Genomic DNA, 27222 nt, shown 5'->3' on the forward strand with positions numbered 1-27222 from the left:
TTAAATGTTACTGTGTGTACACAGTTTACATTTAAATTTTACATGAACCAAAAAGGGTAATTATGAATTGTATTAGTAATTTCATTATGGACTGTCGTTGTGACTTATTTTGATATTGGCCTCAGGTTGCAAAGTAAACACCTGATGATAAAGTACGCGGCCCTGTTACGGATTAAGGGAGTTTAGAAAATGGTATGCGTTTATAAACCGACGAACAAAAGAAATCAAAATATTCGTGGCTCAGTTTATATCGACAATGCAAAAAGTAATATAGGATTTATATTTAGTAATTAAAAAAATGAAGACAACAATATTTTGAAAACGAGTGTGACAAGCGCCAGAAAACACGAAATTGAAGCCCGCCCTCACGCCGCTTAAAATGAAAGTAAAAGTAACAGTCAAATACTTGCGCAGCCATAGTAGAAAACCGGCAATAGTACTTGTGACGTGACAGTCGGTTGAATCGTGTTGTGGGAAAGGGATTTTATTTTCGCCTATTTTTCAGTTTTTCGTCGTTCTGAAACGTGTTAGATCGTACGAATTTTGTTTGATGTGCATGGAATACAGTAGCAATGAAAAGGTTATCATTTTACTTCCTGTGTTGCGAGCAAACAATAAGTTTCTTTTTCATTTCGGGCTGCATCGCCTGCTACGTTTCTTGGACTCGTTTTGTCTCGAATCACTGCTATGTGTTTGGCTGGCTACCCTGGCTCGCTTCACACTGCTGTATTTCATCTCTCATTTGTTTTTCAGTCAGGCAAGGAATAATTGCACTTTACTTCGGCGGGGTGCTGCCGCTTATTTAATCATACTTTGCATATTACCTCCGGGAATACAGACTGTTCAACTTGTCATGTATCGAAAGCCATTAGGGATGCCGACAGGCCTCTCTGGACTGTATTTCAGCCTGTTGTGCAGCGTACTGACAACTGCGGCAATATGCTTCTTTGAAGTGTTAGTTTCTGGAATCGCCGAGGCAAAGCTAAACACGAATGGCAACGGAGAACGCAAGAAACAAGAGGCCCAGGTCCTGTTCAGGAGGGTTATCGGCTATTCGCGTCCGGATGCACCAATGCTCTCTGGAGCCTTCGTCTTCCTCACCCTGGCCGTTACATGTAAGTATAATTTTAGTTAATCAAAAATCTTACCGGTTCAATTTGTCAGACACATAACTGTATTTTACTTTATCTAAATGTTTTTAGCAAGATCTGAAAAATGAAAATATTTGTCAGTCATCAAGGATTGCATTTCTTCTTTAAAGATTTAATGAACTTCCTTCCCTGATAGTGGTAGTAGTGGCTCGGGGTTAAGTTGCTATAGCACAGTGTTAAAATATTTGTTCGTTCCCAGTTTGTACAGTTTTCATTTTGTTCGTGTATTTTAATTTTCAAAGGGAACGTTTTATTTTCCTTCCTCAGCGCAGGTGGATTAAAGTAGCTACTCAAAATTAACTTACGAAGATGGTTGGTTAAGTCTGGCATTCATTCCATAGGTGACTTATCCTCATTGCTATACATTACGGTTAAAATAATGTATGGAGGAATTAACATTTATTTATTATTGATCCTATATTTTTGAAAGCCTATTCATTAATACAATTAGATTGTGAAATGCACTTCAAGCTCATTATATATATAACATTAATTGACTGGTTGTAATTATCATCATGTTTATACTTTTCAGGTGAAATGTTCATTCCTTATTATACCGGACAGGTTGTTGACATCCTTGGCTCCAAATGCGACAAGGCAGCATTCTACAATTCAATTTTCTTCATGGGCCTCTTTTCAATGGGAAGGTAGATAATGACAGAAACCCTTATTTAAAATTGTTTTGTTTGCTCCATATCATTACTTTGAAACTTTGTACTGTATACTTTTCGTATTAATTCTTATTAAATCTGCTAATCAGATAAAACAGCCTTAATGAAGAAGTAACATTATATTTTTTCAGTTACTTACTTAGCCAAGACCACTATACAGTATTTCTAGTGGACCTGTGTTAAACAGTCGTTATCCCCTTACATTCCATAACACCACATGTAGCTACAAGCTGTAGTTGTTTTGCTTCTATATGTGATTCTCATATCAATGTGGAGAAAATTTTAACTCTTTTTCTGTTTGACAGACAGCTTCATCTTGATATAATTTCTAAATTAAGATAGTCATATATAATAATACCCAGCCATAACGTTTCTGTACTTTAATTTGACCACTCCAGATTAACCTACATATAATGCCATTTTGGTTTCACTCAGACAAATTTAACTTGCAATATTTATATTAAGATAAAGTCCAATTCTTAATTTTTGAGCTCTAACATGGAACACTTTCTTTTCCCAGTCCACTAAACTTTAGGAAGAAAATTTGACCTCAGTATACATTGAAGTTCAGGTATCCTCATACAGTGGTGTGAAAACTATTTGCCCCTTCCTGATTTCTTATTTTTTGCATGTTTGTCACACAAAATGTTTCTGATCATCAAACACATTTAACCATTAGTCAAATATAACACAAGTAAACACAGAATGCAGTTTTAAATGATGGTTTTATTATTTAGGGAGAAAAAATCCAAACCTACATGGCCCTGTGTGAAAAAGTAATTACCCCCTGAACCTAATAACTGGTTGGGCCACCCTTAGCAGCAATAACTGCAATCAAGGGTTTGCGATAACTTGCAATGAGTCTTTTACAGCTCTGGAGGAATTTTGGCCCACTCATCTTTGCAGAATTGTTTTAATTCAGCTTTATTTGAGGGTTTTCTAGCATGAACCACCTTTTTAAGGTCATGCCATAGCATCTCAATTGGATTAAGGTCAGGTCTTTGACTAGGCCACTCCAAAGTCTTCATTTTGTTTTTCTTCAGCCATTCAGAGGTGGATTTGCTGGTGTGTTTTGGGTCATTGTCCTGTTGCAGCACCCAAGATCGCTTCAGCTTGAGTTGACGAACAGATGGTCGGACATTCTCCTTCAGGATTTTTTGGTAGACAGTAGAATTCATGGTTCCATCTATCACAGCAAGCCTTCCAGGTCCTGAAGCAGCAAAACAACCCCAGACCATCACACTACCACCACCATATTTTACTGTTGGTATGATGTTCTTTTTCTGAAATGCTGTGTTCCTTTTCGCCAGATGTAACGGGACATTTGCCTTCCAAAAGTTCAACTTTTGTCTCATCAGTCCACAAGGTATTTTCCCAAAAGTCTTGGCAATCATTGAGATGTTTCTTAGCAAAATTGAGACGAGCCCTAATGTTCTTTTTGCTTAACAGTGGTTTGCGTCTTGGAAATCTGCCATGCAGGCCGTTTTTGCCCAGTCTCTTTCTTATGGTGGAGTCGTGAACACTGACCTTAATTGAGGCAAGTGAGGCCTGCAGTTCTTTAGACGTTGTCCTGGGGTCTTTTGTGACCTCTCGGATGAGTCGTCTGCGCTCTTGGGGTAATTTTGGTCGGCCGGCCACTCCTGGGAAGGTTCACCACTGTTCCATGTTTTGCCATTTGTGGATAATGGCTCTCACTGTGGTTCGCTGGAGTCCCAAAGCTTTAGAAATGGCTTTATAACCTTTACCAGACTGATAGATCTCAATTACTTCTGTTCTCATTTGTTCCTGAATTTCTTTGGATCTTGACCTGAATCCAATTGAGATGCTATGGCATGACCTTAAAAGGCGGTTCATGGTAGAAAACCCTCAAATAAAGCTGAATTACAACAATTCTGCAAAGATGAGTGGGCCAAAATTCCTCCAGAGCTGTAAAAGACTCATTGCAAGTTATCAAAGCGCTTGATTGCAGTTATTGCTGCTAAGGGTGGCCCAACCAGTTATTAGGTTCAGGGGCAATTACTTTTTCACACAGGGCCATGTAGGTTTGGATTTTTTCTCCCTAAATAATAAAACCATCATTTAAAACTGCATTTTGTGTTTACTTGTGTTATATTTGACTAATGGTCAAATGTGTTTGATGATCAGAAACATTTTGTGTGACAAACATGCAAAAGAATAAGAAATCAGGAAGGGGCAAATAGTTTTTCACACCACTGTAATTTTAGAGTTACTAGGAAATAATACAGGGAGGAGCTAGGCTGAAACTATTGTAAAGTATTATTATTATTATTATTATTATTATTATTAATGATTAATTTGTTTCTTATTTGAATAATCTGAAAAAATACCTGAGACAAATATTTTGTTCAGTGGCTTTGGCTTTAATAAAGGAAAGGACAATGAGTAGTATCAGAATTAAATTAAGCCATTTTTGTCAATTGTTTTTCAGACTGAGCTGCTTTTCCTGGAAACATGATCTTTCAGTTTTAGCTGCCTTACTAATAATGATGTCTGTTTAAAGTATTGTTCGGAGGTTTCTCTATTTATCCATTAAAAATAAGTAGAAAGTGTACAGTATACCACAGTGTATTTACATGCAGGTGCAAGAAATTATAAATAATGCTTGTCAAGCAAGCAAGCAAGGTTCAAAACATTAAAAACAACATTGTATGATAAACAATTAATCAAAGCCAAAATGATTAATAGTCTAAAACAGTCTTTTATAACAGTTTAAAGAGTCTCTTTAGAATGTTCATCTTCAAGAATGTTCTTTTAAATAAAATGTTGTTAATGTGGTGCTTGTCATCAAATAAAATGGCTGTGGTGACATTACACATACATGTTAATATATGCATAAGAACATCTGCCAACAACAATCATGTCACTGGCATTCACTATCACTAAAGCACAACGCCAGACAAGCAATATAGATAAATAAATGACAGCAATTAATTGTTAAGCAAGTGCTGAGCAGAAAACAGCTATAATATGACAATACAATAAATTATTCCAATAACCTGATGAAATTCCTAGTTTAAGATATAGGGTTGGTTTCTCAAATGCCCTTCACTAGTGAGGAGAGACATAAAGCAATGAGAAGATCTTGCAAGACTCTCGCTGGCTTTCTCGAAATGGGTGACACTCACAATCGTGTAATAGAACTGGTGACTGGCTTCTTACTACCTCAAGAAAAGATTTTTCAGGGGTGAATCTACATGGTTCACATCATGTTGGCAGAGAGAAAATTACTGTTTCTCTACATGATGTCTCCTTAAGAAACCAAAATATTCCTCAGCAGAGTTAAAGACACAGCACTGAAGAAAATGTGGGTCAAAGAATATTGAAAATATATATTGACGGAGTAACTGAGTAGGAAATAGTAAAAATATTGTTAATAATTCAGAACTTATACACTTCAACCTTCCTTTAAAAGTCAAATAAGACTGCAGTTCCTCTGATCAAAAAGTTCTGATTACTCATAAAGATGCCTTTCTACAGGTTCTTTTGGAAAGTTCTGATAGATGTACTTTGAACCAATGCTTTCTCTGGAAGCCGCTTAGTTACTATTGTGTGCAGTGCCTAAACAGTTATTTCAATGCACTGTATATAGTATGGCCTACAGACAGTCAAAATAATATGTTCATGCATATTGTCAAATATGATCAGTGTTGTTGATAGCACACATATTAAAATTAACCCCACATAAACAAACCTCAAAACTGTTTGTAGAAATAATTATCTTTTCTTAAATGTGCAAATCGTCAATGAGAGCAAACTCATTATAAGGAACATTGTGACCACGTTGTCAAGAGCCACACAATATACAGCAATGTGGGTGAACTTCAATCAATATCTTTACTGCCTGATTTATAGTCCAGATGGGTATTCCATGAAGCACATTTATTAAATCAAGACTTAACTGAGTACGCCTCACTTGAATAAACATTGTTTTCCAAACAAGGCACTGTTAGTTCTACAAGTGCAAAATGTTTTTCGTTATCTCAAGATGGGCTTTGGCATACCTGAACCATAACTGAAACTTCTACCACTGTTGTGATACCCAGTGCCACTTCTGCTGAAGGAGTTTGCCCACACCAGAATGTCAGATTGGACAATACAACTTGTCATACACGTCAGTGTCATTTACAAGTGACTGACCTATGGAATAATTAGTATATTACATATCCAGTTACTGTACTAATAGCAACAATTAAAAAATTAAAAATGATTCTTCCATTCTTGTGTGGCATCTTGGCACATTGCTTAGCAAGCCTGCCACAAAGCTCCAATGTCCTGCATTTGATTAATTGTCTCTGTTGGATTTGTGCATACTTTCCTTTTGAGCTACTTCTAACATATTAAAAATATGTGTGTTAGGCTACCTGGAAACGTAAATTTGCCTATTTGTGTGACCTATGATGTAATATTGTCCTATCAAAGTATGGTTCCTACAGTGCACTCAGTTCAACAGGGTTAGATTCTTTAATCAAAAAAAATTTAAAACTGGGTACAGAACCACAAAAATCGTGATTATTGATTTCCCATTCATCTACTGAACCCATTTTTTAGTTCTGAGTTGGAGAGGACTAATGCCCATCTCAAAACAGTTGAGTGTCTGACAGGAATAAACCCTAGACTGGCTATCAGTGAATCATAACTAAAACTCTTGCTGAAAGAAATCCCATGTAGACATTTTAAGCATATGCAAAGTCCACTAACTATATACATATGCAAAATTGTGTGATTTTAATGGTAAAAGTAAAATAATACCTTGATAAGCAATAATAATAACAGGGAAAGCAGGGAAATGTTTGGGTAACAGTAGACTTTTGAGCTGTAGTCATTTACAAACTAGTAAATAAAGAACAAAAGCTACATAATTGTTTTGAGTTAATATACATAAATTTGTATGCTTTCAGTTCCCTTTCAGCAGGTTTACGTGGTGGCTTGTTCATGTGTACTCTGTCACGGCTCAACAAGAGAGTGAGAATTATGTTGTTTAAGTCACTGATAAAACAGGAAATTGGATTTTTGAATCTACTAAAACAGGTAAGAATTGGATTGCTGTTGACAATTAGAAACTTTAAAATAACTTTGAAGGTTTTTTTAAGTTAACTAAATAAATAAGGTATTTTGGACTGAAATCATCATTTTCTTATAAGGCATCCTAATGAAGAGCTGATCAACTGTGCAAGTAGTGTAAATATACACTAGACCATATTTGCCCATTCATATTTTGGCATTCTTGCGGTCTCACAATGTTACCTTGTGGGAAAGAAAGCTTTTGTCTTTTTTCTCTAAAGTCTTCTCACTTGACTATACCTGATGGAAACTCAATGATGCAAACATTGGTTTACTATAGGTAACAATGACTTGTAGCAACCATGATGGCCATAACTGCTAGTTAGCGAAATGGCACATGCGTAACACAATGCTGCACATAGGACTGCACTATGCAGTGTAGTATTCAGGATTATAAAGAAGGTAACTGAAATAAACAAAATACTTTGTCCTCTTTCCTTTGTGCAACACTGATTTTCATTCTAAGCTTTGTGCTTTTAATAAACTCTGAAGGTAATTTTTGTATTGAAGTAACTTATCGTATAGTATGTAATACATTTTTAAATTAAGTAATGCAATTTATAATTTATACTGTTTATACTGAGTAAGATGTTGCATCTTTCAGTTATTTCATTATACTGTCTATCCATCAGTGTTCAAACCTGCTTCGTGCCATATCCAGCAATGAGTAGAGTTTGGGAACCAATAATGAATGCAGCACCAGACCATTAGAGGTCATAGTTAATAATTATTATTGAAGCCTGTTGTCACTTTTTATTGGATTGCTATGTACCATGACCTGGCATCCTGACCTGGGTTTGTTTCTGTCTTGTATTCATTGCTGTCACAAGAGGAATAGACAAGAGGATCTCTACTTCGTCTAGTTATTCACAAACTTTAAGGGGCACAGGTTTACCAACAAATTGACATAATGGTGAATCAAATGTCTTTATAAAGACAGCCAGATATTGAAAGCCCAAATCCAAACATAGGCTACACATGACTCTCCACTACTCCACTCCATTATATCACACAAATAAATGTTGTATTGACAATTGTGAAATAAATGGCGGGACACACAACAAAGGTGTGGGGCAGCCACCCATATACTTTCCCTGGCTGCAAAAGGCTTTCAGTTTTACTACAATGTGTACAGGTTTGAGTCCAAAGAAGAACTGATCAAGTATGGAGGATGGTGGGTTTATAAGGCGGTTCAAGGGAAGTTATGTCATCGGGTCGAACCGGAAGGGACATCCTCGGGCCAGGACAGGAAAATGTCCTCAGGCAGGGACAGTAAGTGATGTCTTTGGACCATACTTGGATACAGGCAGAAGTTCCTGTGTCTGGTCTGCTGAGAGAAAAGAGAAGAGATTTAGTGCAACCCGCAGCCCCTGGCCTGGCGTGGAATTGCTGTTTTCTGGTCCCTTTGGTTGACTACCAAGTGTGTGTGTGTAACACAATATATTACGTAAAATAAATTTTAAATTATTTATACATGGGGTTTACAAACAGCAGATAACTAGCAATTTCCACAGATTGGGTAAGACGAGAAAGTCCTGTTAAAGATTGGCAGGATGTTACCTGTTAAAGAAGGTGACTTGAGTCACCCCATCAATTTACTTCCCTGATAGAGATTAACAGTTCTGTTTTACTGACATGTATTAAAATTCCAATGGAACATTTCATGCTTGAAGAGATAAATGCAAAAAATATTTTTAAAGCTCACATTTGTCTGTCTCTAGTTGATGAATGTGCTAATCCTGTGGGCTTTAACATAGTGTACTCTTGTCGCTGCAGCTTGTGAAATTCAAAAAGAATCAAGCATTCTTGATTCTCGTTTATATAGTCCAGTGTGAATAGATAGAAACAAATAATAGAATGCTCATAAGCGCTTCTATTTAGCTCCATCACTGTTAAAGCGTACAGACCTGAAAAGTTGTCTCTACGTGCATATGGGCCATTAGTATTTCAACAATGAAGACTTAACATTAAACTTTATATAGCCATCATGGAAAACTCCAGCCTTATTGTCACTGAATTTTTGGCTGACACAGAGAGAAAATATAGATCAATAAACTATAGGTGAAGTTTACATAGTAGTCATTAAGAATATTAAAAATACAATATATCTGCGTGAAATATATATATAAGAAAATTTTGAATATGTTTCAAGTTTTCTCAAGATTGAACTGAAAGAGTCAAATATGCCCGTTTAGCTTCTTGTTACTCCATGCTGGTGTGTGCCTTTGGCTTTCTTCTATTTGACTAAAAGTGTTGTGATAGTACCTGACATTATAAGAAGTTTTTGTGTGTTGCCAGCATGTCTAGGCACATGAATGCTGTAGTCTCCTAAAGCATGATATACAGTGGTGATCAATGTTCCCTCTAAGGAGTAGCATATAGTGAGCAAAAACATTGTTTATGAGCGACATTTTGTTTAAGCCAAAAATTTATGAGCACCAATTGTCGCGATAAGTATGAGCGACGCAGTCGGAATGAGCGATCGTGCGGGAAGTATGAGCGACGCTCTGAATTCGTGTGAGCGATCACTCACACGCTCAGCTTAGAGGGAACATTGGTGGTGATGTCATGTTGCATTCATTTGCTTCACTTATTATGAATGGGCAGCACTATTAAAGACTGAGAGCCAAGGTAATAATAATTATTAGAACACCTGATGCAGGCAATTGACATTTAAGATTAATTTATTAACTGAAATAGCTAATTATTGAAATAGGCACCAGAAAATAATTAACAATAACTTAAGAAAGGCAACTAGAAAATTTTGAGTTTTATACTTCATAATCAAAATTAGACATTTCCAATAAGGGAAGAAAACACAATGATGCTAAAAGGAAAGAAGATAAAATGAAGCAAAAATTACAGGAACTGATCTTATTATACAAAGCATTTTTTCAATATAAATAGCGAAAATAAAAATATATTCGAACAATTCTCAAATGAAGGTAAAGACAGAAACATGGAGGGCTTGGCTAAGCTTTATTTTCAAGGAAATAAATTCCAATCGCATACTTTTAACTGTTAAAAATGGAGTACCCTAGAACAACAATAATAAATTCACATGAATTAGTAGCAAGGAAAACATTCCAAACATACCAAACTCCAAACTTAATTTCTAAAACTAATGACTTAATCTCTTTTAGGGCACCACAGAGAAAAAAGAAAGTTACTGAACATCTTAGCAATCAAAGAAATTTAAAATAAAGATAAAAATATGTGCTCAAAAGATTTCAAAATGCAATAAAGAGATTTTGACCCATGTTGACTTCAGCATGTCTCACCGCTGTTTCTAATTAGGTGGTGGTGGTTATCTACTCCAAACAACTGCATCCATTTGATTCTAAAGTGTCTTTTAGACTGACTGTAGTTACTTGGTGAAACCACTGTATTACACTAAATTAATTTTCTTTGTTCATTGAACCAGGTGTGTTACTCATCATCCAGAATTTTTCGAGCCTTGTAGTATATATAGAACGTTATCCTTTTTAAAAGTCCTTGTGCTTAATGGTAACTGATATATATACACGCCTGCAATATACAGATGTGCTTTATCAGCTTTAATTTTAAATATATTTTGCAATTTGGCTCTGTGCTAATCATATAAGCTCAATATGTGCTCAGTAGACATTCCAATATTGTTAGTTTGCTGCTGTCAGATTTGTTTTATTTTATTTGTATTCATTAGCCCATTTAACCTGTATCTTCTTTTTAATTATCAGGAATATATATTGATTGGTTTTACAGTAACTGCCAGTTGATATATACATTATAAATGATATTATTGTCATGTATAAAGTACATAATAGTTAATTCATTAGTTGTAGTGTCAAATTTAATTTAAAACCTACAGAATAAAGTCAAGCCAAAATTTATTTTACTAAGGTGACATTACCTCACGACTATCAACGGATACCACCCTGATGAGTCAATCAGTCGCAATGAATGTAAACATTTTCCTGCGGAGTGTGATTAAAACAGTGGGGTACTATTGCTTATGGTCAAACTTTCATGGCAGTTGACCTTAATTGCTTTTATTGAGGCACCACTTTCTGGACTTGTTCAAAAGATCTACAATACATACTATCAGGTAAGCAGGTTTGTGAAATTTTCTTATTTGAATAAATTTTATTATATACTGCATATAATTATGAAAGCACAATATGCAGTACAATTTTAGAAAGGATAGATTTGTTTTCATGATAATCATTTCATATATTAAAATTACAACAAATCTGCATGAAATGTTATAAGAGACACAGTGATATTAAGCATGGTGTTGTAGCCTTATAGCACTTACACCTTAGGTCAGTTACTGGTTGTGTTATGGTTGTGTTTTGAAATTTGTGTGGGTTTTTTACAGGTGCTTCAGCTTACTTCCAAAATTCAAAGGCACATTGTTAGGTAATCGTTGACTTAAAAATACGAAGGTGTGTGTATGTTGACAGTGTGTATGAGTGTGCCCTGTGATGGGTTCAGGTTTGGTTGTAGTCCTGGAGGAGAAGAGGGTGCCTGGTTCCTCATGACATTGTTACATATAAATCTGGTTTTCAAAAATTACTTTAATTAAATATCTCAATATAGAAATGTAAACATTTTATCACATGTAAATAATGTTAGCTTTTCATAGTTTAGTAGTCACATTAATAATTAATGTGTATACAGAAGAATTGATCCAGAAAAATAATTTATCCCTTTTACAATTAAATTTCATTACCTTATTTCAAATAAAACAAATGTGTGATTATTAAAGAAGATAACACATATATAATTGTAATATTCAAAATGTACAAGTTTGGCATACTCTGTTTATAAAATACTAGTGGTAACCTGGCAGAGATTCTAAGTAGGCGAATGTCTTTGGTATTGCAATAGCAGCAGTAGATCATCAAAAATACAGCCAGGAACAAAAAGACTGCAGAAAAATTTTGGTACTGGTTGTGCGGTTAAGAACTCATTTAATGAAGTGTACAAAAATACAGATGAACTTGCAACAAATGTTAAAAACTAGGTGAAAATCAAAAACTATTTTACTTGACACTGCCTTGTATGTTTTGTTTCAGTGTCATGCTAATCATTTGCTCACACAAGCATGTAATATTTTGATTTAACAAAACTTGAGAAAGAGCAAATAGGTTGCCAATGTGAAACATGAGTATAGAAAAGCACACACCAATATGCGAACATTTTACACTTTACTAAATCATTGTAACATGACATTAATTAAGAGTTTCAGCTAGAGATGCTCTGATCGGTAAATTGGCTTATCACAAAAGCCAATCTTTTCAGTCCCTGCTTTTGTAAGTGTTATGGTAATTTAACTAACTATTGCTAACAGGAGGAGTCATCCTCCTGTGCAGTTAGACAAATAGCTAGGTAAGAAAAGCTACTTTAATGAATTCAGACCTATTTAGTTTCAGTTTGGATTGCTTGCTTGTTTTAAGTGCATCAGCTTACATTTTTAAATCGAAATGTAATTAGATAAAGAAGAATTTGAAATTGCTGCCTAGTAAAAACTGGCTTGTTAACTTAACAGCAAATGTAACTTTTACATGTAAACCTGTTAAGTATGTTAGTCTTGTGTCTTCATGATAAGCAACTTATGAACATTTGCTACATTTGCGGCTTTTCTAAAGATTTGTACTGTGTTTATTGTTGCTGTGTGTTTTAGGAACAAATGACTACTACATTTCCATATTTATAATAACATCTCATGAATTACTAATATCTAGCTGATAACACTGAAGAAAAAACATACTTGTATAAATATAATATGTATATTTTAACAGCAAAAAGCTGTAGTGCAATTAATGATTTTAAAATGATTAAAACTTATAAGTGCATGTATATTTGCATTTAAGCAATATTTAATTTCTATTGTCAATTGATTGTTTGAAAAAAGTATATATACTGTATATGTATATGTATGTATGTATATATATGTATATATATATATATATATATATATATATATATATATATATATATATATATATATATATATATATATATATATATATATATATATATATATATATATATATATATATATAGTGGACTATGGCTGGCCAGTCATCCCGGCCAATAACCCCAGGCCCCCAGGGGGAGCCCTCCCTGCAGCATGGAGGTGCCCTGAATGCCAGCAGGGAATTATGGACATTGGAGTTTTCATCCACAACCTTGCTGGATACCACAGAGGCCCCAAGAAGGCTGCAGGGAGGAGCAGTGAGACTTTTATGTACAACCTGAAAGTATGTCCTAGTCACATGGACAAAGAGACCAACGTACTTCGGGATAAAGAAAAGAGGACTTTTATCTAACCCGGAAGTGATGGGGAATCATGAACTGAGGGATGAAGCACTTCCGGGTTAAGCAGTATAAATGCCTGTGGGAAACCCCAAACAAAGGAGCTGAGCTGGGTGGAAGGGTGGCAATGCGTTTGGGAGAGGAGGATTATTGATTATTATTTATGGTATTGGTTAATGAGTATTGTGGAGAAGAGGGTGCTTTGTGCACTTTGCAGTTCAAATAAAAATTATATTTGGACTTTTACCTGGTGTCTGACGTATTGTCTGAGGGTTCAAGGGAGCGGTAGCGCCCTATCTGTCACTATATATATACTTTCACACAATCAGTTAATTGAAATTGACTATTAAATATTGTTTTGCTGTTAAAATATGCATTACTATATTTATACAGGAATTTTTATTTTTATTATTTCAGTTTGTTTTTCTTGCCATTTCAAATCTTTTACTCTAAACAGCTGTCATCCACAGATGGTGAGCAAATTTTGAAAGTGGCTTTATTTTGCATTAGGTTTTCACAGTACAACAAATTATGTATTCAAATTAAGCTAATTATGTCAGTAAGAAGAAGACAGAATACATGTTTGTGAATGAGAGGGAGGTCAGAGGAATGGTGAGGATGCAGGGAGTAGAGTTGGCGACGGTGGATGAGTTTAAATACTTGGGATCAACAGTACAGAGTAAAGGGGATTGTGGAAGAGTGGTGAAAAGAGAGTGTAGGCAGGGTGGAATGGAAAGAGAAAAGTGTCAGGAGTAATTTGTGACAGACGGGTATCAGCAAGAGTGAAAAGGAAGGTCTACAGGACGGTAGTGAGAACAGCTATGTTATATGGGTTGGAGACGGTGGCACTGACCAGAAAGCAGGAGACAGAGCTGGAGGTGGCAGAGTTAAAGATGCTAAGATTTGCACTGGGTATGCGAGAATGGATAGGATTAGAAATTAGTACATTAGAGGATCAGTTCAAGTTGGACGGTTGGGAGACAAAGTCAGAGAGGCGAGATTGTGTTGGTTTGGCCATGTGCAGAGGAGAGATGCTGGGAATATTGGGAGAAGGATGCTAAGGATAGAGCTGCCAGAAAAGAGGAAGGCCTAAGAGAAGGTTTATGGATGTGGTGAGAGAGGACATGCAGGTGATGGGTATGACAGAGCAAGATGCAGAGGACAGGAAGATATAGAAAAGATGATCCACTGTGGCGACCCTAACGGGAGCAGCCGAAAGAAAAGAAGACACTAAAGTAATTCAAAAGTCCAAGACCGTACAAAATGTTTTCTTTGAAATGGACATTGCCAGGCATTCACCTGTTTTGATGTGAGGCAGAATGCCTTATAGAAACTTTCATATAACACTGCTGTTTAGAAAACAATTAAGTTTTTGTCAATACTATTTTTCACTGTCATATATGGGAAAACTGATGCCAACTATTTAATGTTCCCACCCTAGATATTGGCATCTGTCCAGGTTTTTTAAATGTTTTTCATGTAAGCAGGCAAATATGACATTGAAATTGCAACTTTACCATTTTAGTATATGCTGTAGATAATTGTTAATTATTTTTTAATGAACAGTACGATATTACAAAATGTAGAATTCTAAAAAGTAGTCAGCTTAGAAAAGGGAAAGATAATCAGTTAATGTTGTAATTATTGAAAGGAGTTCATGGTGGTTATGAGTAAATGACATTGACAAGAGTACTCTGTCACATACAAGGGATTTCCTGTGATAATGCAAGATGTCAAAAGAACAATCATGTAATTTATTCTACAATAGTTAGCTGAACATGTTGTGCAAAGATTGAGTACTGCTTCTGCTATTATTTCCCCTCCAGTGAAAGCTATAATTTAAAAGAGGGAAGAAATGTCATTCCTCAGGAGCACCCATGAAATTTTGTATTGTAAAACAGTGAGTTTGGAAATGTGAAACCAAAGTAGATAATTTGTTTATGAAAATAGTACTTAACATCTTTTAATGAGAATAAAACCGTTCTAGTCCCTTGTGACTTTTATGTTGAAATTTGGTACGACTAGTTTGTAATGCTGTTCTTAAATATATTACTTTTATGTTACTGCAATTTTACAACGATGCAAATGATACATAACTTTCTGATTTTTGTTTTGGTAGAGGTTATCAAAACAGGTTCAGGATTCAATTACGCGTGCAAATGAAACAGCAGGAGAAACAATTTCTGGAATAAAACAGTATACAGCTTTGCCACTGAGGATAGTGAAGCTGAGAGATACAATAGCAAATTACTGGATACACATATTTTGAAAACCAAGCGTGACACTGTCAGGGCAACCTATTTGCTTGTCCATCGAGTAAGTACATTGTAAAGTTTTGCCTGTTTTATATTATTATGTGTTATATTTTGAAACTTCATATTATATTGCTTGGCAAAAATCATACTTTGTATTTTTTATATAGCTTATAGATTTGGGAGTGCAAGTTGTGATGCTGTTATATGGGCAACAGCTTATAAAAACAGGTCAGATGACTGCTGGAAACCTTGTATCCTTTATTCTATATCAAAAGAATATGGGATCCTACATTCAAGTAAGTATGCAATTTAGAATTAAATGTGGTGTGATCTGTGCATTCTTTTTCTCTGTCTTGCAATTTTTTGTCTTTTCTTTATTAAAAGTCATTGCAAATAAGAAAAATTGCTTATTCCCTGTATAAAAGACCAAATGTTTATTTATTACTATTCTCTCCCTGAAAGACATTTTTTGTTTTTGAGGTTTTATACCTTGAAAGTGTAAACTCCATTTTGATTCAAGCATTTTCCTTAAGGTGTTTTCACACCTAGACTGTTAGGTGTTTTTTTTAAACTCTGGTTCAATTTGCATAAAAATATGGTTTGGAAAGGGTGGTCTCAGTGCTTGAGGTAAGAGGGGTTGGTTGTAAGGGAAACCATTCTTGGAGGGGCAGAAAATCAGTTTGTGATTGCATGTGAATGGTGGAATGTAACATTGTTCCATGCAATCAAAAATGTCCTTGTGTTTCCTACCACCTCCTCTCTTTCTTCTGTTGGCACCAGTTGTTGGTCAAAATGTTGTCAGTGTTGTAGGGACCAGTGTGGTATTTCTGCAGGACCAAATCAGCACTTGAGATTGCAGCATACATTGTGATATTTGCTCCACTTTGACTGATGACATTTTCTCCCCTGACATGTTTTTACCAGGTTAAACCCTGCCTTATCTAAATAAATGATTTCATGTGGGTTCAGATTAGCCTCCAACTCCATGACTCTCTGAAAGAAACCAAACACAGTATATGAAAATCCTTTTCAGTATGTCCTATTATGTGTATTGTAAGCCATGTTTATATGTAGAGTAGAGTAGTGTAAAACTTTCTATAAAACAAGACATAACAGATTTACGGACAGACACCATACCTGGATGTTTTGGTGCTGGAGTTCCTTGACTTGCTCACTGTTCCTTTCAAAAGGAAGTGTGTGCAACTGTTTCATTGAACTCTGTGTTTGGTCAGAATCCTTGCAATGGTAGTCAGAGTGATGCTTTCCACATTGTAAAATACCAGATTCACCTCTACAATTCTGGTTTGAATTTCTGGTTTATTGCAGTGTCAGTAATTACCATGACAGTGGCATTCTCTTGGTCTTAAAGTATCAGTAACAATTTAAGAAGCCATTATGAAATGCTTACTTACCTTTTTGTTGAAAATTCTGGATAATGGAAGCCATGGTTGACCAGCTGAGATTAGACTGGACTCTTTCACCACCTCGCTCAGTGATAGACCATGGTGTATCACATGGTCTATGATGGTGGTTCTTATTTCATCAGTGACAACAGCTCTTAATCTCCTTTGAACACCACCACCACACATTCTTGCTCCTCTCCCCTACCTCTCCTTCTCCTTTGCCCTGGGCCAACTATTCCTGTGCCGGTCCAAGTACTCCTCTCCCTCCTCCAGCTATTCCTCTCCCTTGTAAAGCCTTGTAAAGACATTATTCATTCTCTCCCTCTCTCTCTGCTCCTCTGTGTTGTTCTGTTTCCAAGTTGAACAAAATTAATCCAAAAGTCCTGTTTTTAAATGTAATTGAAAGGACTTCAATACCTGTCTATATCTCTGATTGAGATTAGAATCAGCTGTGGTTGGTCTATTTTACAAAACTAAATCAGCTATTTCTCAGTGTTTCAATGATCTAATCATTCAAAAATGATCATACTATATTTGAGGTTTTCATTTCAAAATTTCTAGAATGCAAGTAAGTAATGCAAGAAAGATCCATAATTTGATATTGGGTAAACTTGTATATAAAGAAAATTGAAGTACTTTAGAAACATGTTAATTGACTGCATATTTTGTGACAACAGCATGAATTATGTTAATGGTATAGTCCACAACAGACAGATGGTATGCAAATTGTGTTTAGAGTTATGAAAATGATATAGATAGATAGATAGATAGATAGATAGATAGATACTTTATTAACCCCAAGGGAAATTCACAGCTGTTATATGGGCAACTACTACTATATGGGTGACTACAGATTGGAAAAAGGAATGTTAGCGAATGAAAAACTGTAAACAACGTTTCATTTAACTGTTATTTTTACGTTTTACCTAATCTTACAAGCAAAAATATGTCTGTGTTTTTTTGTTTTTTTGTTTTGCATTAGAGCCTTGTGCATATATATGGAAACATGTTAAATTCTGTTGGAGCTGCACGAAGGTTTTTGAATACCTAGACCGGAAGCCTGAAGTCTCCACCAGTGGCACCATACAGTTGCAAAAGCTTCGAGGTCATGTACAATTTAAGAATGTCAATTTTGCATACCCAAGCAGGCCAGATGTACCTGTGCTAAAGGTATCTGTATGACTTTTTTTACTTAAAGAATGGCAACTCAAGGAATGAAAAATAACATATCATTTTGTTTAATTTGCTTTCTTTTAAGAGTAGTCATACCATTTTTCTACCTTAATGTCTGTTAAAATGAGGGTACTCATTTGGATCATAGTAGCCTAGAATATTAATCCAGTTAAAGTTACAGTAAATTTGTTAGGGGTGGTTTGTTGTAGGTTTTAGTATGGTAAATTAATTCTAGGAAATAGTATAATTATGAGGTCTCAGGTAAAATAGATTTTTAGCTGAAATCAAACAAAATCAAAGCAAAGATGATGGCAGATGCATAAAAAGACCAGTGAGAAGCTGATTCAAAACTGAAATTTTTGAAAGAACAAGAGTGTAACATTGACTAAGGCAGAAACAGAAACTTTTTGCTTTGTAAACTGAAATACTTAGTGTCTATCAAACTCTTTGTAGAAATATGTGATTGTGGAGATGTTTCATTTTCATTTTAACTGATAGTAAAGGTTATGCTTTTATGTTTTACTTATTGCCATGTAATAGTTTAAGAGAAAAGCACCACATTATACCCTTTTTAGATGTGCAACTGGAGTGGAAAAACAATGATGCTGATATGTGAGCACATACTCAGCTGCAAGACATATTGTGAGTGGGTTCTTGAGCATAATGTGAATCAAAGATAGAGAAGACACATATTTCTAGCAGAGACAGAGCTAATTAGATGGCAATATAATATATATATATATATATATATATATATATATATAATTACTTAATTATATCTATATATACTGTATATGTATATGTGTGTGTATATATATGTATGTATATATATATATATATATATATATATATATATATATATATATACACAGTATATAATGTGTGTGTGTGTGTAATAAATAATAAATGCTATAAAAATAACAATACTATAGTGTGACTTCATAGTAAACTGGGCCACAAAATGAATGTGATGTAGCAGCACGCTGCTGTTCAATTACAGTAATTTCCTGAACTGTAATAGTACTGCAATTTACTATCCAGTAATTTTCTGTAAATTTACTAAAATAATTATAGTTAAAATTATTTAGTAAAAGTAAAAACAACTTTGCCTGTAACCTACCATTTAAATGACTATTAGTTGAGCTATCAATCATGTTGCCATCAGACATACAGATGATCATTTTTATCTATTGATACAATATCAATATTTAGTCAAAGTCTTTCATGTTATCCCACAAAAAGGAACAGTTGTTTTGTGATGTAAGGTGTACTACAGGTTCAGCATTTTATCAAAAAACCCATCATAAATCAGCTTCCATAACCACAAAATATGCTTCAGTATACAGAGAAATTAGTTTGCTAGCCTTCTTTAAGTTTTTGTTTCTTACAATGCAAAGGCGGAGTCATTAGGAACAATTTCGATGTTGCTGCAAAGGGGATGTTCCTTATTCCTATATACTAACCTTATACAAATTTAGTTTTCTGTGCCATTGTGACTTTACAGCAATACAACTATTCACAAAATTAATCACTGTTTAAATGTAAGTTTACATGCATTTAAATTTTTAAAATCATTGTTTTAGCCATTTATAGAATTACTGTTTTTAACTGTGAAAATACACAATGTGTTTTTATAGTGTATTCACCTTTTTCCTTAAAATTTACATCAAGTTTTGTACATCTTTACATTTCTTCTCCTATCCACCACACTATTTGGTCACTTATTCCTTGTGTCTGTGGTTCACTGTATGAATACAAATTTTCTAATGTTTGTACAATATTAAGCAAGTTTCCATCAGTGCCCATGTAGCGAGGATTTCATTTTTAACTGTTATCTTACCATACAAATACGTAAAACTGTTTGAAAATGCACAAACTAAAAATGTCCCACAGTGTAATATGGACCAGTCAAACACAATTTACAGCAGTTTGCTGTCTTGTAATGGAGGATAGGTTAGCGTGCTGTATTTACATAATACATTTTTCATTAGAGTGTTTTATTGTGAAAAGTTACAGTTACCTTCTCTGAAATGCTGGCAGTTTTTATAGTGTGTATGTATGTGTGTATGTACAGTATGTGTATATGTAATATACTGTATAATACTTTTTTTTTCATTTTTAGAATGTGTCATTGGAGGTGAAACAAGGTGAAATCACTGCTCTTGTGGGCCCTTCAGGGGTGGTAAGACAACATGTGTGTGTCTATTAGAGCGATTCTATGAACCACAGCGTGGAATGATTCTGCTGGATGGGATTCCAGTTCAGAGAATGCGACCACAAGTATCTGCATAGAAAGGTACAAGAATGAGACCAATCTTACAGTGATGCTGTGAATTCCATGCTGCTGGCAATGAACTGCATCAATCGTAGAGAAATTAAAATTTGAAACCGTGGTATACTCTGATATTAGTACATAATTATCTCATAACAGATTGCTTTGGTTGGTCAAGAGCCTGTTCTTTTGCTGGTTCCATCAAGGACAACATTCTTTATGGTCTGCAAGATAATGCTCCTTGTAAAGCAGAAGAAGCAGCCTTGAGAGCTAATGCACATGTATTCATCTCAAATCTGGAACAAAAATATGAGACTGGTAACAATTCACATTTATTCTTCTTGATACTCTTTCTTGTAAACATTCTGAAAATTACATCTTAATGTTTATTTGCGGATGACACACTTCTTAGGGATGCCACAGACAACTCCATAGCTATATTTCAGAGCATTTCTCTTCTGATACTCTGGTTTCCTCCCCAAATCCATAAATATGCATGTTAGACTAATGGGCTACTTTAAATTGGCATGAATGGTTGTACCCTGCAATCGACAAACATCCTGTCCAGTATTGTTTTTGGCATGAGCCTGCTTATTCTGGAGTAGACTAAAGTTCTCTTTAACCTAGTAATGTAAAAGGAATATTAATTAAATCATGTTTTTGCACTTGGGTCACTTGAAAAGTCTCTTACCCAGAAAAATATGAAGTTAACATTTCTGCATATTTAAATTGATGTGTGAAGGATTTGGAAAAAATCAGGTGCTACCTAGGATGTCAGATTCAAAGACAAAATACTCTTCTTTTTGTACTTTTTGTTTTGAGTAGCTTGACAGTATTTCTGAATATTCAGTATTCTGAGTAATCATATCTAAAACTTGCTTCAGAGTTATTAATGTTTTAACTGATTTTTCAGATGTTGGAGAAGGGGAAGTCAGCTTTCTGGAGGTCAGAAACAGAGACTTGCAATTGCACGAGCTCTTGTTCGGGACCCTCAGGTCCTTATACTAGATGAAGCAACAAGTTGCCTAGATATTGAGAGCGAGCACCTGGTAATTATATGTATTTAATTTTTTCTTTTTGTGTACATCATTATTACTTACTGTTTTATCTTGACTTTTCATTTAACTACATCTGGATGTTTTTAATTTATCTGCATAGTGTGCTGAATATTTAGAAACACATGCAGTATTTTCACAAGAGGTTAAACTTGCTATCAAGTGTTTTAAAACAGATTTGGTTTCATATGCATCCACACTTTACTTCACATAGATTTTTATCTTCTTCATGTAACACAGTATTTGTTACATGTTCCGTGATGTTTTTCCACTATTTAAGTATGCCATAAACATTTTTGACTTCATATTATACAGAGAGGGCCTGCAAGTTCTCTTGAGTTCCTAGTATCTCAAGCAATGTACCTGTTCTGAAAGTTAGAAGGGGTGTACCTTTGCATTTTTCTGAGTACATTTTTTAATTAATTATTCAGTATATCAGTTTTTCATATTGCAGAGCATGGTTATATTTGCCTTTTCCCCAACATTTTTATTTAAAAGGCATTTAGTTGTTTTAGTTTTATATAAAACTAGCAAAATACCAGCGCAGCGGAGAAGTAGTGTGTTGAAGAAGCAATGAAAAGAAAAGGAAACATTTTGAAAATAACGTAACATGATTGTCAATGTAATTGTTTTGTCACTGTTGTGAGTGATGAGTGTTGCTGTCATATATATATATATATAAATATATATATATATTTACACACACACACACATAAACATATATATATACATATCTACACATATATACACATACACATATATACATACATATATATCTACATATATACACATACATATACATACACACATACATACATACACACACATATATACACACACATATATATATATATATATATACATACACACACACATATATAAACATATATATACATATACATACATATCTACATATATACACACACAGCTATTTCGTATCAGTGCAATACGCTGCTTGTTAAAATGGATAACTCCTGCTCTTGCGTGCAAGTCTGCGTGGATATTATGAACTATCGTATTTGTTCAAGTTCTATTTAAATTTTAAATAGAAGGAATTTTTATTTAGTCGACAGAAATATCTTTGGTAGGAATGGTAAAAACAGACAGGAATATTATTCGTGAATAAATCAACTCAAACCTTAAATAACTTAAAAGAACAAACATTCAAATTTCTTTACTCTTATGTAAATTTATATAAAAAATAAACTTAGATTTTAAATATCCCAAAAGATTTTGCTCTCCATAAAAATATATCCTTTCAAAATTATACAAATTCAAATATGAACATGCTGCATAACAAAACCTAGAAATATAAATAAAATGTGTTCCTTTCAGCAATAACAAATCAAATCATTAAGTTGTCTTTGCTCATATGTCATTTTAGAGCTGGACGCCTGGCATCTATTTTTGGCAACAGGTTCGTTTATGTTTGGTGTGAGGTTCTGTGTTGTGGAGATTCTCAGGATGGATTGCAGGTGCTCATCAGTGAGGCGACTCCTGTGTGCTATTTTGTTATTCTTTATCACTGAGAAGAGCTTCTCACACAGATATGTGCTACCAAACATGCACAAGGTTCGAGCCGCATGTAGACGGACTTTTTTTGTTCTTCAAAGTCACCAAAGCGCCGTGCAAACTCAGTGCGCTCGGTTTATCAGCAAAGTGCGTATTTGGGAACACCGTAGTGACGACTTGGTTTAACATTACTTGGCAACAGGGAAAGTTGAACTGGTGCATTTGTGTCTCCCATAAAAGCAACTTCACTTGAAATCACTTTGTGATTGTGCACGGGTAAAAACGTCCGCTGAAGTGTCAGATTCTTATTTAATTCTTCTGCTTTCTGTATCTTCTGCATTGCATTCAGGTCTTTCAGCCTCACTGATGAGCACCTGCAATCCATCCTGAGAATCTCCACAACACAGAACTCCCTGATGTTTTGTCTCATAGTGCCGTCTTAGATTAAATTCTGTAATTACAGCCACATTAGCTCCACAAATGAGACACACGGGTTCAGTAAACATATACTCAGCCTCCCATCGGTTTTTAAAGGCTCTATTTTCAGAATCAAGTTTTCTCTTCAGCATCGTGTGGGCTAGCTTCGCAATAACTTGCAGCATCATAAGCTAGACTTAATTTAACGCGATAAGTGTTCGGCAAGGCAGCTGAAGCGCTGCATTATGGGATCTGTAGTTTATTGTGTTACCAGCGCTTCATATACCCGGCCATTAATAACAATAATACAGTATATAAAATGATGAGTTTGACACATATGGACTAAATAGAACTTGAAAGATATATTTTTCAAATGTGATCACGCAATTCAGATAGAGTTGACGACACTACAGCCTGCATGCCTCAATGAGTCATCCTCCCTCGCTCTTACTTTTTACCGTTCATCTAATGAATACACTGAGTATGGCTTTACCAAAACAATCATTGATGGCGAATAAAGTATCCATTATTCAAGTATGTAGAGCGGGATATATATATATATATACATATATATATACCCGCGTATCGCAGCGGAGAAGTAGTGTGTTAAAAAAGCTAGAAAAAGAAAAGGGAACATTTTAAAAATAACGTAACATGACTGTCAATATACAGTATTTGTTTTGTGAGTGTTACTGAGTGTTGCTGTCATCAATGATTTGATTATCATTATTTCTTTCAATCAGGCTCGTATTTGTAGGATGTGTTGTGTTCAAGTTACATTCCGTGTTTGTCAATCGTTGTAAAGATGACAGGTTTCTTTCATCGATTCGTTTCTTACTGCATCAATAAACAGCTCGTCTTCTTCTTTATCTGAGACCTGACACACTGCATGCACGGGTTTTTTACACGGTCTTCCATTAGCGGGACATTGACTTTTTCCACCGTGTGCTTTGTTTCCACAGTAGCTGCATTTATGAATATGCTTGTATGTATCAGACGCTTCATATTTTTGCTGCCTTTTCAATTGTGTAATTCGGTTTTGTTCAGCTCTTTGGAACTATCGCTTTTATCTGTACACTGCGCCAGTTCACGTGAGCCGCTCGGTGTACATGTATCGAAGTTCCCAGCTGTGCTGGTGCCATCTTGTGCTATGTCCATGGCTGTATTTAATGTTACCTTAGTCCTGGCACTTAAAACTTTCTCTCGCAGTTTCGCTGAGTTTGTGCCAAACACCACGCTGACCATCTCATCTTCGTCTGCATAAGCACAGTCCTTAACCCGTGAATATTTAGTGGGAGTTTGCTATTGGATTGCCGCTGACGGACGGCCTTATATGGGCAGGCACTAAATTACAAACGCCAGCGCAGCCTGTCTATGAACTTCATTTAAAGTGTAGGTTTACATTGTGCTTTGTTTCTGAAGTAGCAGAACTCATGAATATGGTTGTATATGTCACTCGCCGCTTCTTATTGTTTCGCTGCCTTCTCAATTATATAATGCATGTTTTCTTCAGCGCTTTTGGAGGTCTTCCTGATTTTCTATGTACTGCGTGATTACGTGTGAGGCGTGATGATGTCACATGAAACTCCGCCCCCACGGCGTTCAAGCTCAACTCCATTACAGTAAATGGAGAAAACAGCTTCCAGTTATGACCATTACGCGTAGAATTTCGAATGAAACCTGCCCAACTTTTGTAAGGAAGCGGTAAGGAATGAACCTGCCAAATTTCAGCCTTCCACCCACACGGGAAGTTGGAGAATTAGTGATGAGTGAGTGAGTAAGTGAGTGAGTGAGTGAGTGAGTGAGTGAGGGCTTTGCCTTTTATTAGTATAGATAACTTAGATAAAACTAGAATCATCAGTTTCTGAAAATACATTACATGTGAAGTTACTTTGTATACTTGGCAGTTGCTACTGGCTGGTCAGCATCAAAGTCAGATAAATTACCAAAGTTTAGTCCTACTCTTATCTTTCTCTCATTCAGAAAAGCTTCTACTCAGGTACTGTTGCTAAAATAGGTTAGCTATGAGAGTTGTGCACAATGGAACTTCCTTTTGTCTCTGACTGCATGCTGTGGGTTTCTTGGCTTGGCTCTTCCTCACATTCATTACCATTTTGTTTTGTAACAATGAGAAAAGTAAACCATTTTTAAAGTAATTCTGAAGCATAATACATTTCTAGTAAAATGTAAAATATATTTTAGAACCATTTATTTATTTCACTATTTGTTGGTTATACTACTTTTTATATCATTAATTGAAACACTTTGCCAGTATAACATCAGCAGTATACTTTTTGACATTATAATAAACAAAGTTGTTTATCTGTAGCTTATATAAGTTTTGACTGTCGTTTTTTCTAGATTCAAGAAGCTTTGTCCAGAATCAAAGGCCAGACTGTTCTTATAATTGCTCATCGTCTGAAGACTATAGAGAATGCTGATAAGATCATTGTAATTGATGGTGGTATGATTGTGGAGCAGGGCACACACCAAGAATTAATGGCAAAGGAAGACTGCTACTATAAGATGGTTCAAAGACTGTTTGATGAAAGTAAGACACAGATAAAGCACTGACCCTCTGTTGCTAGTGCTTTACAGTATTTTGTGAAAAACATGCAGGAAATCTTGAAAATCACAACAGCAAGACTTTATGTGCCTTCTTTTTGTTTACTTTTTGATTTTGTTACCATTATATTTTTTCTGTAAATAAAAATTGTGTAATATTTATTACTTTACTGAAAAAGTAAGTTTGTTGTATACTGGCAAGTAGGATTCACTTTGTTACAAAGATTATAATGTTGCAGTTTATGTATGTATGCATATTGACAGCCTGTGGGCAAAAGAGTTATTACTGAGAAGACTTAGTATGTATTGTAAATACAGAGTGAATTGTAAATGTATTTTTGGGCCTGTAGTGTCTAGAAGTAAAGCTAACCTTTGACTGAATTATATTTTTACATTTTAAGGTTTAATATATATATATATATATATATATATATATATATATATATATATATATATATATATATATATATATATATATATATATATATATGGCAGGTTTGTGTAAGTAACAGTTTTCAGTGACATACCATTTATTCACCAATTACAGTGCAAAGCAGGACAGCAGTACTTACTCTATCTTAGACATCTTATGTAAGAAGATTAAAAACACAACTAATTGTAGTGGAAATTATTATGATTTAGAATCTGTGTGCTCCTCTGAATGTTGTTAGGAGCATTGTGATTTTTATGTAAAGTCCATGTGCAGTGCTCAGTAAAAAGAACATGGATTTCTTAAATGATCACATTGCCTAATATTAAACGATATGTAAAGCTGAATGGTTGTTCTAATCAAAACATTTATGTGCTGTTTGCTTTCAACCCAGTATACAACTTTAATGACAGTATACCACTGGTGACTGCTATTTTGTTTCAATTGATTCATAATCATTTTAATTGGTTTTCATTTGGCCCTCAATCACTTTAAGAGTACATGTGATCTGCTAGATTATTAATTAATTTATTGTTGTTTTTTTTTAATCTTTTTTTCTTTTACACTCCGTGTTGACCATGGTGTATCAGAAGAAAGAGAAAGATTTGTTAGGGCAGATTTGGCTATTAGTGTCAGTGGTGTTAGAAGAATGCATCAAGAATACATAAACAGGCATAATAATATTAAACTTCTAAGCAAGAAACATTTTCAGTGAGAAACAGTTAAATCACTGCACCACTCCAGCATAAAGGAAACAACTGTTTTTTTTTTATTTTGTGGTTTGTTTTCTCTTTTCCTTCTTCCTAAACTGTGCACAATTTTGTACTTTTGAATAAATGATTGGGGAAATGTCAGAATTACAACTGAAAGGATATTAAAATATATTTAAAACTAAAGTGCCGAATCCTGAGTAATCAATACCTAATAATCACT

At 34.8% G+C, this 27222-nt stretch overlaps 1 pseudogene; it reads left to right on the top strand.

Moving 5' to 3' along the window:
• Positions 1 to 12: 12 nt before the first annotated feature.
• Positions 13 to 26266, top strand: LOC120539143 (annotated as a pseudogene).
• Positions 26267 to 27222: the final 956 nt, after the last annotated feature.

The sequence above is a fragment of the Polypterus senegalus genome, chromosome 11 (genome assembly GCF_016835505.1).
Source record: "Polypterus senegalus isolate Bchr_013 chromosome 11, ASM1683550v1, whole genome shotgun sequence".
NCBI classification, from domain to species: domain Eukaryota; kingdom Metazoa; phylum Chordata; class Cladistia; order Polypteriformes; family Polypteridae; genus Polypterus; species Polypterus senegalus.